Source organism: Aedes albopictus, chromosome 2 (genome assembly GCF_035046485.1).
Source record: "Aedes albopictus strain Foshan chromosome 2, AalbF5, whole genome shotgun sequence".
NCBI classification, from domain to species: Eukaryota; Metazoa; Arthropoda; class Insecta; order Diptera; family Culicidae; genus Aedes; species Aedes albopictus.
This window is the reverse complement of record NC_085137.1, coordinates 449373412-449389491: the sequence shown is the minus strand read 5'-3', so window position 1 is coordinate 449389491 and position 16080 is coordinate 449373412. Positions and strand designations below refer to the sequence as shown.

At 36.5% G+C, this 16080-nt stretch overlaps 2 protein-coding genes across 4 annotated transcripts in view; both read left to right on the top strand.

The window, feature by feature from the left end:
- LOC109410021 (uncharacterized) overlaps positions 1–16080 on the top strand; it is a 309882-nt gene that overhangs the window by 95933 nt on the left and 197869 nt on the right. The gene's annotated exons all lie outside the window — the stretch shown is intronic.
- LOC109410022 (opsin, ultraviolet-sensitive) overlaps positions 1–16080 on the top strand; it is a 437133-nt gene that overhangs the window by 340672 nt on the left and 80381 nt on the right. The window lies entirely within an intron of this gene.

Genomic DNA, 16080 nt, shown 5'->3' with positions numbered 1-16080 from the left:
TAGATAAGATGCTGAATTGGTTCCAATAAATGGGTTTTAGTTACACTGCAACACCAATGTATCTGAACACTAATGGGAGAAGTCTGAAGTGGTAGATTTAGAGGCATTTTCGCATTTTCGGTCGTTTTTGGTTCTTTTTAAGTAATTTTTCTGGGGAGGTTGGCCCTGTTAACCAACCAAGGATATTCTCCTTTCTTTTGTGGCTGGATTGAATGTTTTTTGAAGTAAAGTCTTCCAGTGATGATACCCATCGCGAAACCCATTTTTGTCACCGGCTAATATCAACTTGTCGCACACTAATTTCTAGTTTTTTCCACGACTCCCCAGTCGTAAGCACCTTGTTCCCCTTGATCAGCCAACTCGTTTCCCGCCCAATCATTTTTGGGAAAACTTTTACACCCCCCCCCCCCCCTAAAAGGGTCTCACAGGTCGGGCAACCTTAAAAACGGTAAGTAAGGAGTGGCGCTTAAGCCATTTAACTATCATCCGGGAAACTCGTAAGACTGTCGGGTTACAAAGCATTAGTTGTTATCAAATGATCATTCATTTATCCAAAAAGAAAAACTTTCTGAAAAGAAGCAAAGTATTAAAACACAATTCGAAAAGGAAGGGACGTGTGAAGGGTGTGATGGTAAAATCACCTGACTGTCACTCTGAGGACCTGAGATCGAATCCCATTCCCGACAAACTCACAAAAGATAAACAATTCGAAATTTCAAGATTTTTTCAAGATCTGATGCAACGTTAGAAAATTTGAAGAACCCAGTGAAAAATCAAGATACAATTCCCAATAAATTTGACATGTACTCAAATTTCCAATAATTATAATTACCGTTTGTTTCACGTGTTCTGAACTTTAAAATTTCTAGTATAACCTTTCTATTGCCTCTCGCTATCAATATTAAGATTTTTTCAAATAAAAAGGTTTAGAATAGGCTGTCCCAAACAAATCGATGTTCGAAAAGTTAATGTTCTCAACTTTTAAATGAAATATACGTATGAAGCATTTTTGTAGAACATTTCGATTTTCTAAAAAATCGTTTAGAGGTTCCGCCAGATCAATTTAAAAAAAAATGATCCTTTTACATTAGAATCCTCAAAAAAATATTTTTTTTTAATATATCAAATCTTTTTCTTAGAGAAATGGCACATATGAATACAACTATCAGATAAAACTTTCGTGGTTGAAAATAAAAAATAGTACATGTATTTTTTCAAGTAAATTTTAATGAAAAATGCTCAAAAAAATAGACCTTTTACCAGCCCTGGCAGAACCTCTAAACGATTTTTGAGAAAATCGAAATGTTCTACAAAAATACTTCAAAGATTTGTATCTTTCATTTAAGGGTTGAGCACCTTGAGTTTTCGAACATCGATTTTTTTTTGGGACAGCCTAGTGTAGAATTGTCTAAATTCATTTCATGGCTCGTCAACTGGTATGGAGTATAAAATGTGGCCCACGATCGTAAAAGCTTTGACAGGCCTGTTCTAGGGCCTGTCTTAAAGGAATGTAGGCAGACTTCTACACGAATCCCAGACGAAATATGTTGTGGATTGTCAGAACAAATGGGGTTTGTATACAGAAAACATTTTATGGAAAAAATATAAAGTTTTCAGCAGTATATTCTTTTACTGAGAAACAAAATTGAATGCTGGCCCTTGTAGAATAAAAAACTAATTCAACGAAAGATCGAAAGAAGCAGTGTAATAAGTTAATAATTACATAATGTTGGTTAATCTACCAAAATTTACTAATGTTGTGAAATTCACATACATTACATCACAGTTGTACTGGTTAATTCTTTTTCCGCCACCGATCTGGATAAATCAAGTTCATCTGCTTTCTCTGAAATATGACTCACTGCTATTCATGTTCTTCCGTGGAAGCCAATGTACGGATTGATGCACACAGATTAAATATCAAAACAAAAAATAAAAATACCCGGCATCTGCTGATAGTCGCTACGCACCGCCCAGAGGGGATTCCCCATCAGCACACCAGCAGACACCGTGTGTATCGGAACACGAGCGCCCTGTCGCGACACTGTAAACCGTGTACGGAGCGTAGCCGTATAACCGTATAAACGCGTCCCCCCGAGCGTACAGAGCAGCAGCCAGCACATACACCACCGTGCAAACGCCGTTCATAAAAGCAATTTACCACCCGGTCAAGCCACTCAGTCGATTAGTTGAAGTTCGTCGAAGACAAGAGAGAAAAAAGCCCTCGTTTCAATATGGCTGGACAAAATCTGATCGGTTCGATTCCGGAGTTCTACGGTTCGGTCGACGACTGGAACGTGTACCAGGAACGGTTGGAACAGTTCTTTGAAGTGAATGATATCGCCGACGCGAAACGGGTCGCCCTGCTGATCAGTGTCATTGGGGGTGAATCGTACAAAACGCTGCGAGATCTGTGCCACCCGGTTCTGCCCAAGAACAAGACCTTCGATGAACTGTGCACCCTGCTGCGGAAGCAGTACACCCCACAGGTGGCCATTTTCCGGGAACGGACGAACTTCTACAACGCGCGCCAGGAGCCTCATGAAAACGTGACTCAGTGGTACGGACGGTTGAAGAAGCTCTCGGTGGACTGCAAGTTCGGTGAGAATCTGGAAGCGATTCTGCTGGATAAGTTTGTGACCGGGTTGAGGAGTGGCCAGATTATGGACCGGCTGTGTGAGGAAAATGAAACGCTCAAGCTGGAGACGGCGCTGGAGCTGGCCGTGAACAAGGAGTGCGCTATCAATGCATCGAGCTAGAATGTGATAAGGGGGGCTTAGGCGTGTGGGGATTTAATGAGAGATTGAATGTGCGAGGAAAAACCAGAGAGGATTGAAGAGCTTTAAGTATTAAACGCATAGAAAGCGTATGTGTGCAAGAGTGTGTATTTATTACCTTAGCATCTAAGGTTACTGCTGTTAGATAAGAAGCTTAATTAAATCCAGACTTGTAGTTAAATAAATGAAATAACATCAAACCGAAATGAACAAAACATGTCTTGATGGTCTTTTCTGGGAAAATGAAGTGAAAGAATATCCTCTCTAGTCGTAAGCAATGCTTCTGGGACTGTCAGTCAATCTTGTGCCGGTGAGTGTGAACAGAGCAGCAGCAGAAAGAAAAATCTGTCGAAAAAATAATGTTGACTCTTTTGAGTGGGGAAGCTGAAATAAAAAAAAATCAATTACGAGTATAGAGTGACATCACGAACAAGGCAGCTGGAGTGGATTGATTTTTATTTTGTTTCTGTTGAGGCTTTCTGGTGAGTTTTTTTATTTCTTCTCTTTTTTCTTTTCTTTTCTTTTTTTGACACTCATCTTTGAAAACGGGATTTGCAAACAACAGTTAAGAACAGAAATTTAATGTTTTTAGATCAGTTTACAGTTAATTTTTGTTATTATTTTGGAGACCCTAATGCATTTGAGACCCTTGGTGTTTAAATCCTGAATAACTACAGGTATACCTCGATTTAGTGGCCATTTAAATTTTTAGAAATGTCTATAAAATCGAAGCAAACTTTTTTATTTTATTTTTATTTAAATTGTATACCAAAATGTACCGAAACATATAAAAAGTGCATGAAAACAAAATTTTCGATAAAAGGCTCGGAGTTTTGGCATATATTAGTAATTCTCGCTAAATAACGAATAAACCATTTCCTCGATTGCTAGCTATGATTCAAGTATTTTGTCTCAAAAATATGTATGCTTGAATCAATAGACAATATTTTGAGCTTATATATTTTAATATAAGACAATATTTTGATCAATGGGCATATACAACAACGTTACATATTTGCATAAGTGTCCAAAAAAAAAAAACAAAAAGTTCAGAAATTCATCCAGGGATCCTTTCTGAAATTCCTCAAGGGGTTCCTTCGGAAATTTACAGATTCGTGACAAGCACTTGAAAAATCGCGATTACTGATTGTGCTGTATTTGCCACACGATCTTTCTGTACGAGTAGTGTAGGTTTGCTTGGTCGCCTATTGTTGCAACATTGTAAAAGTAAGTGAATCCAAAATTTTTAACTTTATTACGACGGTCTCCGAAGAAAACTTTCCAAATCAAATCATCACGTTACAGATTATTTCAGAAAAATCTTTTATGTGTTCCTCCAGAAGTATCACAAAAACTTCTTTCACTAAATATGGCATGAATTGCTTCACCAATTCCTCCAAAATTTATCACAAATCATTGCAGAGATTGTTTGAGAAAATCACACAGGGATTACTTCAGAAATTCCTCTGAATATTGATTAAAAAACGAGCAAAAAATTTCGTTTGGAGAATCCATTGTAGATTTCTTTGGAAAATAATCTTCCAAAAAATTCTTTAGGATTTTGTTTTCGAGTATGCAATCAAAAATTCTTTCATGGATTCCTTCAAAAAAGCTTACGTGGGTTCAATCGGAAATTGTTTTAATAGATTTGTTAAGAAATTCCTCCTATTCTACAAAGAATTCTTTCAAAGCATCTTGCACGATTGACTTCTGAAAATCCTCCTGTTTAAAAAAAAATATTCATGAATTTAAGCAGAAATTCCTCCAGCGATTCTTTCAAAAACTCGTTCAGAGCTTGCTTCCGAAATTTTTTTATACATTTGTTCAGGAATTCTCTAGAAATTCCTTTGATAAAACTTTCAACGATGCCAATTCTAGAGTTTTTCAGAAAATGTTTCAACAGTTTCTAAAAAAAATTACATAAAATACTTGGGTTACTTATGAAATTCTCCCAAAATTCCAATTTATGCAGAAATTCCCCTAGAGATTTCTCCGGAAGTTTCAAAAAGAGTTTTATAAGAAAATTGTGTATGAGTTACTGTAGAAATTCTTCCAGGGATGTCTTTAGAAAATCCTTCACAGATATACCCTATTTTTTCGGGACTCTTTTACATTTTTTTCCAAAAAATCCTTCGGTTATTCCCTTGATCTCAAACAATCTTCCAAGAATTTATTCCAAGACTTTCTCCGGGGTTTACTTTAGAAATTGCTCCAGGGATTTTTTTTTTCTGAAAATCTAAACTTCAGTCAAAAAATTTTCCTGGGATTTCCTTAGAAATTCCTCGAGGGACTCATAAAAAATGTAAGACTCTTAAGAAATGTGATATCATAAATTTCATAATTTCGACTAATAACTTCTTCAGAAATATCTCCAGATGTCATTATAAATTTCTCCAAAGGTTACTTTGGAAAATCTTCCACAGCTTTTCGATAATTCTTTCAAGGACCTTTGCTGAAATCCATCTAAGGATTCATTTTCAAATTCTTCTACGAGCTACTGAAAAAAATCTCTCATGGATTCTTAAAGAAATTCTTCCAGACATTCCATTATAAACTTCTCGTAGATTTACATTAAAAAATCATCCAGGAAATCTTAGAGAAATTTGGTCAGAAATTCTTTCGCGAAATCTTTTAGGGATTTCTTTGGACTTGAGAATATCCTTCAGAAATTTTTCCAAGAACTTCTTAAGAAAGTGTTGCACGGATAGCTTCCAAAAGGGTTGTATTAATTCCATTAGAAAATACTTAAAGAATTCCTTTCAGATAAGCTTCAAATCCAGAAATTCTTCTAGGAATATCTCCAGATTTTTTTTCATAGAGATTTCGCCAGAAATTTTCCAAGACATTCAGCTAGAAAACATTCCATGAACTTTCTCAAAAATACTCCGTGGATATATTTTCAGAAAATGATTCACGCATACATTGAGAAACAGAAATTCAGAACTCCTCAAAAATTTTCTCAAAAGTATTTTAAAGATCATTTCCACGGATTGCTTTGGAAATTCTACAAGAGATTATTGAGGAATGACATTTCTCTTCCAGAAATCCAAAATTTCTTAAGAAAGTTTTAGAAAATCTTCCAAGGATTCCTTCAGATTTTTTACAGATGCTTATAAGGACTGTTTTGGAAAGGCTGGAAGGCATTTATTCAGAAATTTCATCAGAATTCATCAGAAATTCCGCCGGGTAATCCTTTTAGTATTTTTCAGAAATACCTCTAGGATTTCCTCCAAGCGTACCTCCAAGAATTTTTTTTATGGAATTCTGCAGGAATTCTTAAAAAAAATGTCTAGGATTTTTATTAGGGGATTTCTCCAGTATTTTTTTTTTTCAAAAATATCTAAAGAGGTTGTGTTAGGTATTTCACCAGGGGTTTCCAGGTGTTTCTTCAGGTACTCCTTCTGGAATATATTCAAAAAATCCATCTTTGGGTTCTTAAAATATTTCTGTCTTTTCAGAAATTCTTTGAGGAATTCATTTAGAAATTTCTTCAGATTTTTTCAATTCTTTATGAAATTGCTTCAGCGATACTTTCGGAAATATCTTTAGAGACTTCTTCAATATTCCTAGAATTACTTCAGAAATTTCAGCAGGGATTTCTTCAATAGTTGCTCCATGAATTCTTTCAAAAGCTGTTCCAGCAGCTCCCTTCAGGAATTACTCAACCAGTTCCTTCAAAGATTCCCCAGGAATTCATCCATGGGAATGTACCAGTGATGGGACACTGAAATCGGGGAATCTGACTAACCAGCATTGTTTTTACCATGACAGCACTGGAAATAATTTATCACACATCTTGGCAACAATCTGCCCCAAAGCATTGCAATGACCTTTTTATGGAATTTGCTACAAATTTTGGAGTTCAATCAGCTGAGTACACGCCAAGGTAGTTAAACGGCATCTACCAAAAATATATTGTCTGTGAGGATGTCATAAGACAAGGACAAACAAGTTTGTTAGGAAGCTTTGAGGAAAAGTCAGGCGAAAGGACAGTTTGCATGCATCCGCATCACCCCATGGGCCCATGTACTCCGATCATCGTGAGCATCGACATAGCGAAATATATATAGCGGGATTAGGGGCATAATGGACACCCGGAGCGAAATGGACACCCCTGTTTTTGCCGAAACTGTTGACTTTCATGTTAAACTTCCAATGCATAAGGGTAAAGGAACAATACATTGTTCTATTTTTCAAAAGTACCATTTATATTCCTCTAAAATAAACAAAATGTCATTGAAATTGAAATATGTTATCCATATGGTGAAATTCTTATAATTTCGAAGCAGCAGCAAAAAAGGTATTACGAGTGTTTGAGTGTGTCCACCATTAAAACAAGTGAATTGTTACCTTATCTACATGTATACGAAGATTAACGTCGTTAAAGGAGAAACTGTGCAAATGTATCACTTAAGATTTAGATAAGATAAGCAAATATAATCGAAAGACAAAAAGTAGTTGTACAAAATGCTGTACAAAAGTTTCTCCTACTATTTTAAATAAGCCTTCATTTGAAAAAAAAAACTGAGCACATAAGGTACAATCCTTTATTCAGCTCCTAAACATCTAATTTTGATAATTTTAGCTGATTTGATTAATATTCGCTCAATCAGCAATCAATTAAATTTATTTATTGTGTAAAAATAAAATAAAAACACTTTCGTGAGCTTATTTTTACCATTAGATGCGTCTATTTCCAGAAGAAATGTTTAGGAATGTATAAATTAATCTGTGGGAAAATTGGGAATTGAACTCGGACCTCCTGATTTATAGTCATTCTCCTTAGCAGCTATACCACACAGAATTGTATATGTACATATCCTCGAAAACAAGAGCATTACTTGTTGTGTTGTGTGAATAGTCAAAAACATAAATTGAACTCAGAAGTCTTTATTGAGGCTGAAGAAGCGATGTGGACTTCACGCTAACATGCTTGGGTCAGCTGTCATAAATTATTTGATTATAGGGTGAACAACAGATGATTAATTCTGCATGTTGGTGTATGTTTTAAAGCTGGTTACCTAGATCAATATTATGCCATTCAATTTGGAATTCAGCCATCAATTTATTGCTGATTAAAGAGGTTGAACAAGCCATGCTTCAGACCAATATTCAGCTGTCATTGTGTTCAGTCATTGACACCATTAAACAGCTGTTGTTCAGCTCATACTCTCACTGTTCAGCATTCGTTGTTACTTTGGGCTGTTATGAGGGTTGCTTCCTTCTCGTCCATCACCAAAGCACAGAGATTTGAGGTTGACACTGGCGGTAATACAAGACTAACGCCAATAATCGTCCAACGGTCCAAAGCTGTCCTGGCCTCATCCTTGCCACAGCTGATGTATGGGGAAAGAATGGTTGGTTGGTGTTACAGATTAATGGCACAAATTTCCCAAATGGAGGAGAACGTGCCTCTGGAGCCGGAAATATCGCGAAAATGCAGACGGATTTAGACACCTTGATAGGAGAAAGGCAAACTAGTACAATCGTAAAATGGTTCTATATATTGTGGCCTCATCCAAAACAACGTGGAACAGGCGGTATTGAAAACACAGCCGCTCGTGATGAAAAAGTGTGTTGATTTGTTTAATAAGAGCTCTTGAATGTCAAGTTTGAGTCATTTCAATTGATGAACGCAAATATTCCACTTTCCGGACATGATCGATCGGTTGAGGTGTTAATTAAGGATGAAGATTAAATGAAGTTAAGCAAATTTGATTGGGACAGTGTCAGATAAATAAAACCGACAGGGGGTGTTGGCGACCTTTCAATTATCGCTCTTAATGAGGTTGAGTTTTTATGGTTTTTATCCACACCTCTCGAGAGTGGGAAGTTTTTGTGGCGATGCACATACCTAAAAGTAAAGTACAGCAATATTCAAATCAAATGTGTTTGAAGAGTTTTTGAATTTGATATGTCTGAGAGTAATTAACACTATGTATCCAACAAATTGAACAAAGGGGAAGACAACAGACAACTGCGGTTTTTGGCGCATAGTAAGAAGCTTTTCCGAATAGTACTTTCCATTTTCCCTACCACTTCCATGCAAATTTTTTCCTCAAAGCCCAGCTGTTGAAGCGTGAGGTTTGAGAACCATAAAATGACAGGTATTGGAAACTCTACCCGGAACGGACTGATTGCCATTGACTGCCGAAGGACATCAGTCGCATCGGGTGCCTGTGCTAACGATGAGAGGCTTAAAGATGTCAATGATTTTCAATTACTCTGTCGGTGTCAATCGTTGATTGAATCTGACAGTATGGTTATTTCTGGGGCTCACCTGTTACGATTGGTGGGCTGGAGATTAACATAAATTTAAACATAAATAATTAAAATTAAGCAAGATGACCACGAAAACTAAACCTGTTTGTGATGGCAAGCAGGTATGTTAGATGCCATTACGGCGGTATGGTTTTTTGAGGTAAAGTTGCATATATTTTTGATAAAGTGCTTGAAATAATATCTGCTAGAACGTCATTTTGCAACACAACCAGAATTTTATTTAGATTATGTGAACCTTCTTCGTAAACCGAAATATTGATTCAATAATCACATCAAAGGCATTTTACGTATTGTAGCTCTATTGGTTCCGATACGCCTTTCTAGGTCAATGAACAGACGATATTTCCTACTCTCTTCCTCTTGTTCGATGGTTGCAGTCTGGAACTCTAAGACCAACCTGATATAGAGGCGAATGAAACGTTCAAGCTCAAGCCTACAGTAAACTCTAAAACATAATGTTGTAAAAACCTTGGCCAATTGAACCCGACGTGTGTTGAACAAAAACACCAGATCAGACTCTTCTTGTATAACCCTTTCCTTCTCACAACTTTGAAAAACTATTTCTATGCCGGAAAGCCACAAAACTATTACAAATAAGCTTAACTTTTCAAAATTCATAAAAAAGGTTGTTTCTATATAGTGCATGACGCGATCCGTGGAGAAGCCTGAGGTTAATTGGTGTGCTTGATGGTCTACTGTATAAAGGGCAGAAATATTGGACGCGCTACATACTTAACGATGCGGTATCAGGTATCAATAGGTCGGCACCAGAGGCCAGCTTTTGGATGTTTTTTTTTAAGTTTTTCTCTTACAGTTTTTCTATGGAAGTCATTAAAAGTTCCTCCAAAGATTTCTTCAAGAGATTTTTCGACAATTCCTATTTGAATTACCACTGATGATGCTCCAGGCACATAATCAGGTATTTCTCCAAGAGTCCTGAAGAGGTTCTCTCTGGAGTTTCTCCTGGAATTGCGCACAGAGTTCATCCAGAGATTCTTTCACTAATTCTCGTAAGGATTTTGTTTTTGAAATTTCTAAAAGAACCTCTTCAGGAAATTCTTCAAAAGTTTGTCAAAAGGATTCTTTCAGAAATTCCTCCAACAATTGTTTCAGAAATTTTTCTAAAGATTCCTACAAACAATCATTCAGAAATTTCTCCATTTCAAAATTCCTTTCAGATAATTATTCAAGGAATCCTTCAGCAATTCCTCAGCGAAACTTATCCTACAGATTTTTTTAAACTAATTCGGCGACCCCGATGTATTTGTTAAAAAAATATTCCAAGTATTCCTTATAAAATTCTTCAAGCATTCCTTTAGGAACAAATAGACTCCTTTAAGTAAATTTCAAACTTCAGGATTGCTCCCGGACTTCCCTCAAAGTTTCGTTAGGGAATTTTCAACAAATTTCTCCAACGAATCTAACAGGAACTTCAACAAGAATTCTCTCTTGAATTTATCCAGATTTTTTTTCTGGTAAAAATTTCTAACTATTCCTTCAGGATGTTTATGGATCTTTCGAAGGAATTTATTCTAGAATACTTTAATTACGATTTGTAATCTACCATGTCCAGTAAATCATCTGAGAGTTCAATAGACAGAATCAGATCAGTCGGGGTAGTCTAGGTCATCCATACTGTTTTTGAGTTTAGATCCTTAAGTCTATGGGTGTAACGGTAACTTCTTTCACTACACAAAGCTACAATTTGTAATCTATCATGTCCAGTAAGTCTTCTGTAAGTTCAATAGACAGTATCAGATCAGTCGGAATATCCTAGGTCATCCAAACTGTTCATGAGTTTAGATCCTAAAGTCTGCGGGTGCAACGGTAACTTCTTTTTTTTACACAAAGCTACGATTTGTAATCTATCATGTCCAGCAAGTCTTCTGAAAGATGAATAGACAATATCAGATCAGTAGGAATATCCTAGATCATCCAAACTGTTATTGAGTTTGGATCCTAAAGTCTGCGGGTGTAACGATAACTTCTTGCATTACACAAAGCTACGATTTGTAATTTATCATGTCCAGTAAGTCTTCTGAAAGGTAAATGGACAATATCAGATCAGTCGAGATATCCTAGGTCATCCAAACTATACTTGAGTTTAGATCGTAAAGTCTACGGGTGTAACGGTAACTTCTTTCATTAAAAGCTACGGTTTGTAATCTATCATGTCCAGCAAGTCTTCTGAAAGTTGGTTGCAAGCTTGTTTTTATCAACTAACCTTCTCTTATGAAGCCCATAATATCCCAAAAACATATAACAACGCGCATTATTGTTTCTCTAACTGCTTTGGTAAGTACAGTGGATTACCCAGACAACCAATTTGCACGTATAATGAAGTTTATGTTCATGTTATTCGTACTTTTAAAACGGTAAAGTTACATCGCATAAGATGCAGTAAAAGTGCCTTATGCGTACAAAAGTGGAGGGGCTATCCGTGCATTGACGGGAAAATAATGACGTTATATGACTTGAAGCGATATCTTATGTACGGTATGCACTATTGCGACGTAATATAGCACCTTATGCGACTTAAAATATTCGAAATAAAAAAAAATCGTGTCACCTAAGTATCGCACTAATAACCATTGGATTACCGAGCAGCATTTCACACTTAGCAGCAAACACTACTTATAAAACACACTGATTAAATGTCATAACATTTTAACTCACCTCAGTGCTTGTTGGAATGCACTTGGTTTCCGTGCGCTTTACGTGTTCGGCAGGAAATCAAAATGATGTAGCATCATTTCCCGCACAGTTACCACTACTCTCTCTTGCTAGCACCATCTTCTTCTTCTTCTTGGCGTAACGTTCTCATGTGGACAAAGCCTGCTTCTCATCTTAGTGTTCTATAAGCACTTCCACAGTTATTAACTGAGAGCTTCCTCTGCCAATGACCATTTTGCATGCGTATATCGTGTGGCAGGCACGAAGATACTCTATGCCCAAGGAAGTCAAGAAAATTTCCCTTACGAAAAGATCCTGGACCGACCGGGAATCGAACCCGTCACCCTCAGCATGGTCGTGCTGAATACCCGTGCGTTTACCGCCTCGGCTATATGGGCCCTACTGTTACTATCAAGAGCTAAACTTCAAGATAATTTGGACGACCCTCAATGTCCCAAAAGTTCATAATAATATATAGAAGACTTCAGGTTGGTCCAGTCACCGCTATTGATTTTGAAACGTTACTCAGTATGTCAGATATAGCTGATGTTACGAGTGTAGACCTGAAGCTATGAACTCATAGATAGTTTGGCTGATCTGGAAGGAACATTCCCACAGTGTCTCTAAATGACATTTGAGATTTCAAGAGCTTCACGGATCTCAGCAGATTATTTTATGCTATTATTTATGATGAAAACAAATGTTTTTCTTGAAGATTTGAAGGACTTCATTGTAGAACAGTTTGGACGACCGTGAATGTCCCAAAGGTTTATTACAAAAAAAAAAAATAGTAGTAGAGTGACCTGGAATATCCCTGTAGTGTCTATAAATGACATAGTAGATGTCAAGAGCTTCACGGATCTCAATAGATTATGCAGCAAATTATAATTGAGGCGATAATACAAAAAAAAAAACTTTTTGTAGATTTGAAGAACTTCACCATAGGACAGTTTGGAACATCTAGAACATCCCAGAATATAAAATGCATTTTGATATTCTTGATAAAGGCTAAATGGATAGATATACACACCAAACCCACATCCAAATTCAGCTTTTAGAACAACTGGTATGTCAATTATTTCGTTTTTGCAATTTTCATGGTGTTTAGCATGTTCTAGGTAATCAATGAAGTCCCAAATACAAATATCCCCATTTTTTCCTAATAGAGGACTCAATTTTCAGCAACTTTGCCGAAGACAGTATTCTGTTTTATCGAAAGGGTGAATTTATACAGTCGTTTCTATGTTGTGGTCATATATGACCCCTCCGGCTCCAAAGGGTTAAGTGTACCTTCACTGATGCTTTGATATATTTGTCCAAATACTCAATCGAGCATTTATTCAAGAATTTCTTGAAAAAAAAAAGTTCCAAGAGTTCATCCATCAATTCCTATAACGATTCTCCCAGAAAATTGGAGCCTCGTAGCCGTGCGGTTAGGGTCCCCAAGCTTCTAATCGCACCATGCTATGGGGTGAGGGTTCGATTCCCGATCCGGGCGATGAAACTTTTCGTGAGAATAGTTTCTTCTCCGTATCCACTGGTGCATGCTCCGTGTGTCCCTTATCTAGTGTTTAAGTTTCATTCAGTCTGTGCAGCCTCTGGCTGAAGACGGTGTCCGCGTCTTTTTTTTTTAAATTTTCGAAAAATTCTGTAGAAATTCAAGAATTTTCACAAATTTAAGAATTTTTCCAAAGTTTTTCTAGAAATTCCTTTAAGAATTCCACAAAGGTTATCTTTATTATTCCATTCATTCAAGAATTTTTATAAGGATTTCTGCAAAAAATCCTCTAAAATTTAATCAACGATTCTTCTAGAACTTCCTGAATGATTTTTTTTAGAAATATCATGTTGGAATCTTCGAAGGTTCTGTAGAGATTCCTCCAATGATTCCTTGAGAAACTCCCCTCAGGTCACTTTGAGGGATTTATTTAAGGATTCTCTCTAAAATTTTCTCATGTGTTCTTCACGGCATCCTTCCAAAGATCACTTTGGATTTCCCTCAGTGATTGAATTGGAAACTTGTGCAAGAATTATTTCAAGAATTGAAGACGAACCAGCCAAGGGCTGAAAGTCTCTTAAATAACGACAAATCAATCAATCAATTTCACCAAGGAATCCAAGAAAGCCTTCAAAAGAATTTCTGCCAAAACAAATTTCATGCAATTCTTTATGTATTCCTCCAAAGATTTCTTTAGAAATGTTCTCATGGATTTTTCTAGCCCTGGGATCAAACCCGTGCACAGAAAAGGAAGCAAGGGAGAGGTTGATCCTAACTTTGACTAAAGGTGGAGGGGCGCCTAGTGTATGGAACATTGGAAATGGTAGGGGTTTAACCACCAAAACCCCTCCCTAGTGCACGGGCTCGTCTGGAATAGTTCATGTCGGGCTCCTAATTCCTTCAAATTTTTCTTCGGTAACTCCTTTAAGGCTTCTCTGAAAGATTCCTCCAGGGATTTCAGCAAGAATTCTTTCAAGCAATCCCGAAGGATTGCTTCAGGAATTCCTCCAAACAATCAGTTTGCTCAACAAGCTTATAGCAGCAACTTTTGTAAGTAGGGTTATCCCTGAATTTCTTTTATTATCCTTTCAAAATGTCTGCAAAGAATCCTTCAGGCTTGTCTTCAAGTATTTCTCCAAAAAATACTAAAAGAATTTCTCTGAAGATTTCCTCATGAATTCCTCAAAGTTTTTTTTTTCGTAAATTCCAGGGAAATCATTACAATAATGTAGTTGAAAATTTCTTAGATGATTCTTACAGAAATTCCTCAAATAATTCGTAAATCTTTTTAGATAACCTTCTTGAATTTCTTAAGAATCTCGTTGAAAACTTATTTTAAAACTTATTTGAATATTCTTTTATAGAGTTCTTTCAATGATTGCTTCAGTAATTCCTTCAAGTATTCTTTCAGAGTTTTTTTTTCAAAACTACTATCTAAGGTTTTTGGTAGAAATTTATCCAAGGTTTCTTGCAGTTGTTCATCCCAGGATTTCTTCTGAATCGTTTCATGAAAAATCACCTTCTAAATCCCAACTTCAAACTCTAGTGAATACAATCAAATCTTATCATATCATTTTGAATTATCTAGTCCCTTGCTCTTTCATTAGAAAATGACCTATTTTTATGATGACCATTTCTATGATAAAGCCATAAAAAATGTTTCTGTTTAAGATCAGGAAAAAAAACAGTAGAATATGTAATGTTTCTGCTGTAAATAGTGAGAAAAATCTTATATGCAAGCATAGGCGCATTAAGAAAACTATTTTTTCTCTTCAATCAACATCTACTAAAACTTTTGTTCATAAATCACCCTCTAATCCTATGATATTTTGACGGACCTGAAACTTTTTTTTCCATTTCATTGATAAAAGCAAAACAAAAAAAAATGTCCCGATTATGTCAGCACAAAATACAACCAGGGTCTGACCAAATCGGGTCATCACTGTTTCACCAGGATTTATACCTAAAGCAAAGAATAAAAATAGAAAGATTGCCCTCTCTTGTCTTTTTCTATGTAAACATTAAGCGACAAGACAAGTGGCGCTCTCTAAGCGTTTCATGGTTTCATGTTCGTGAATTGTCATAAGAGATGGTGGTGTGCGTAAGTTTTGGTATCCGCATACAATCAGTAGCACACACTACCGCATTAAGCTTAAGCTTTCATCCGCTGGTAGCGCTGCGGTTGTGTCCCCTCGAGTATCAGCGGAGTGGGCATTCTTGATATTCTTATTCTTTCCCTAAAGACTACTACCAGAAATGTTTGTATGACTACTGTTTGAAGATTTATCCGAGGAAGTACAATCATTTCCACATTAGTCTAAAGATCTGTTTGACATTTGATCGCCAAATATGCAATTACATTAAGAATTTAATTGACCGGTGGATTTCCAGGCATTTGTTCAAATACATATGATCATGTCTACTGGACGGACGTGTGTCCGTGAAACCGTCTAGCTAGAATGGGTTAAAGTCTGCCATGGATTTTACTGAAATATTCCCTAGACTTGGATTTTGAATCCCAATTGGTGTTTCTATAGAAATCCTCCCAGATCCTTTAGCAGAAATTTCTCCCCAATATTTTGCCAGAACCTCTCCAAAACTCCTTTGCTTTTCTTCGTGCATTAACTCTCTTACCTCGTTGATGTAGCGCACACTCAGCATGACTGACTCAAATTCACGGTTGGGGTTCGTTAAACTGAACTAATCACATTTCCTTCGTCCCAAATAAAAAGCTATTTTGAAATAATTATGAAGTCTTGGAAAGTTCCCACTCATGTTCCACTGTGATGATGACTCATCGTCACTTGAACTGTAATTGATAAGGAAATACATCGAAACTAAAAACATGCT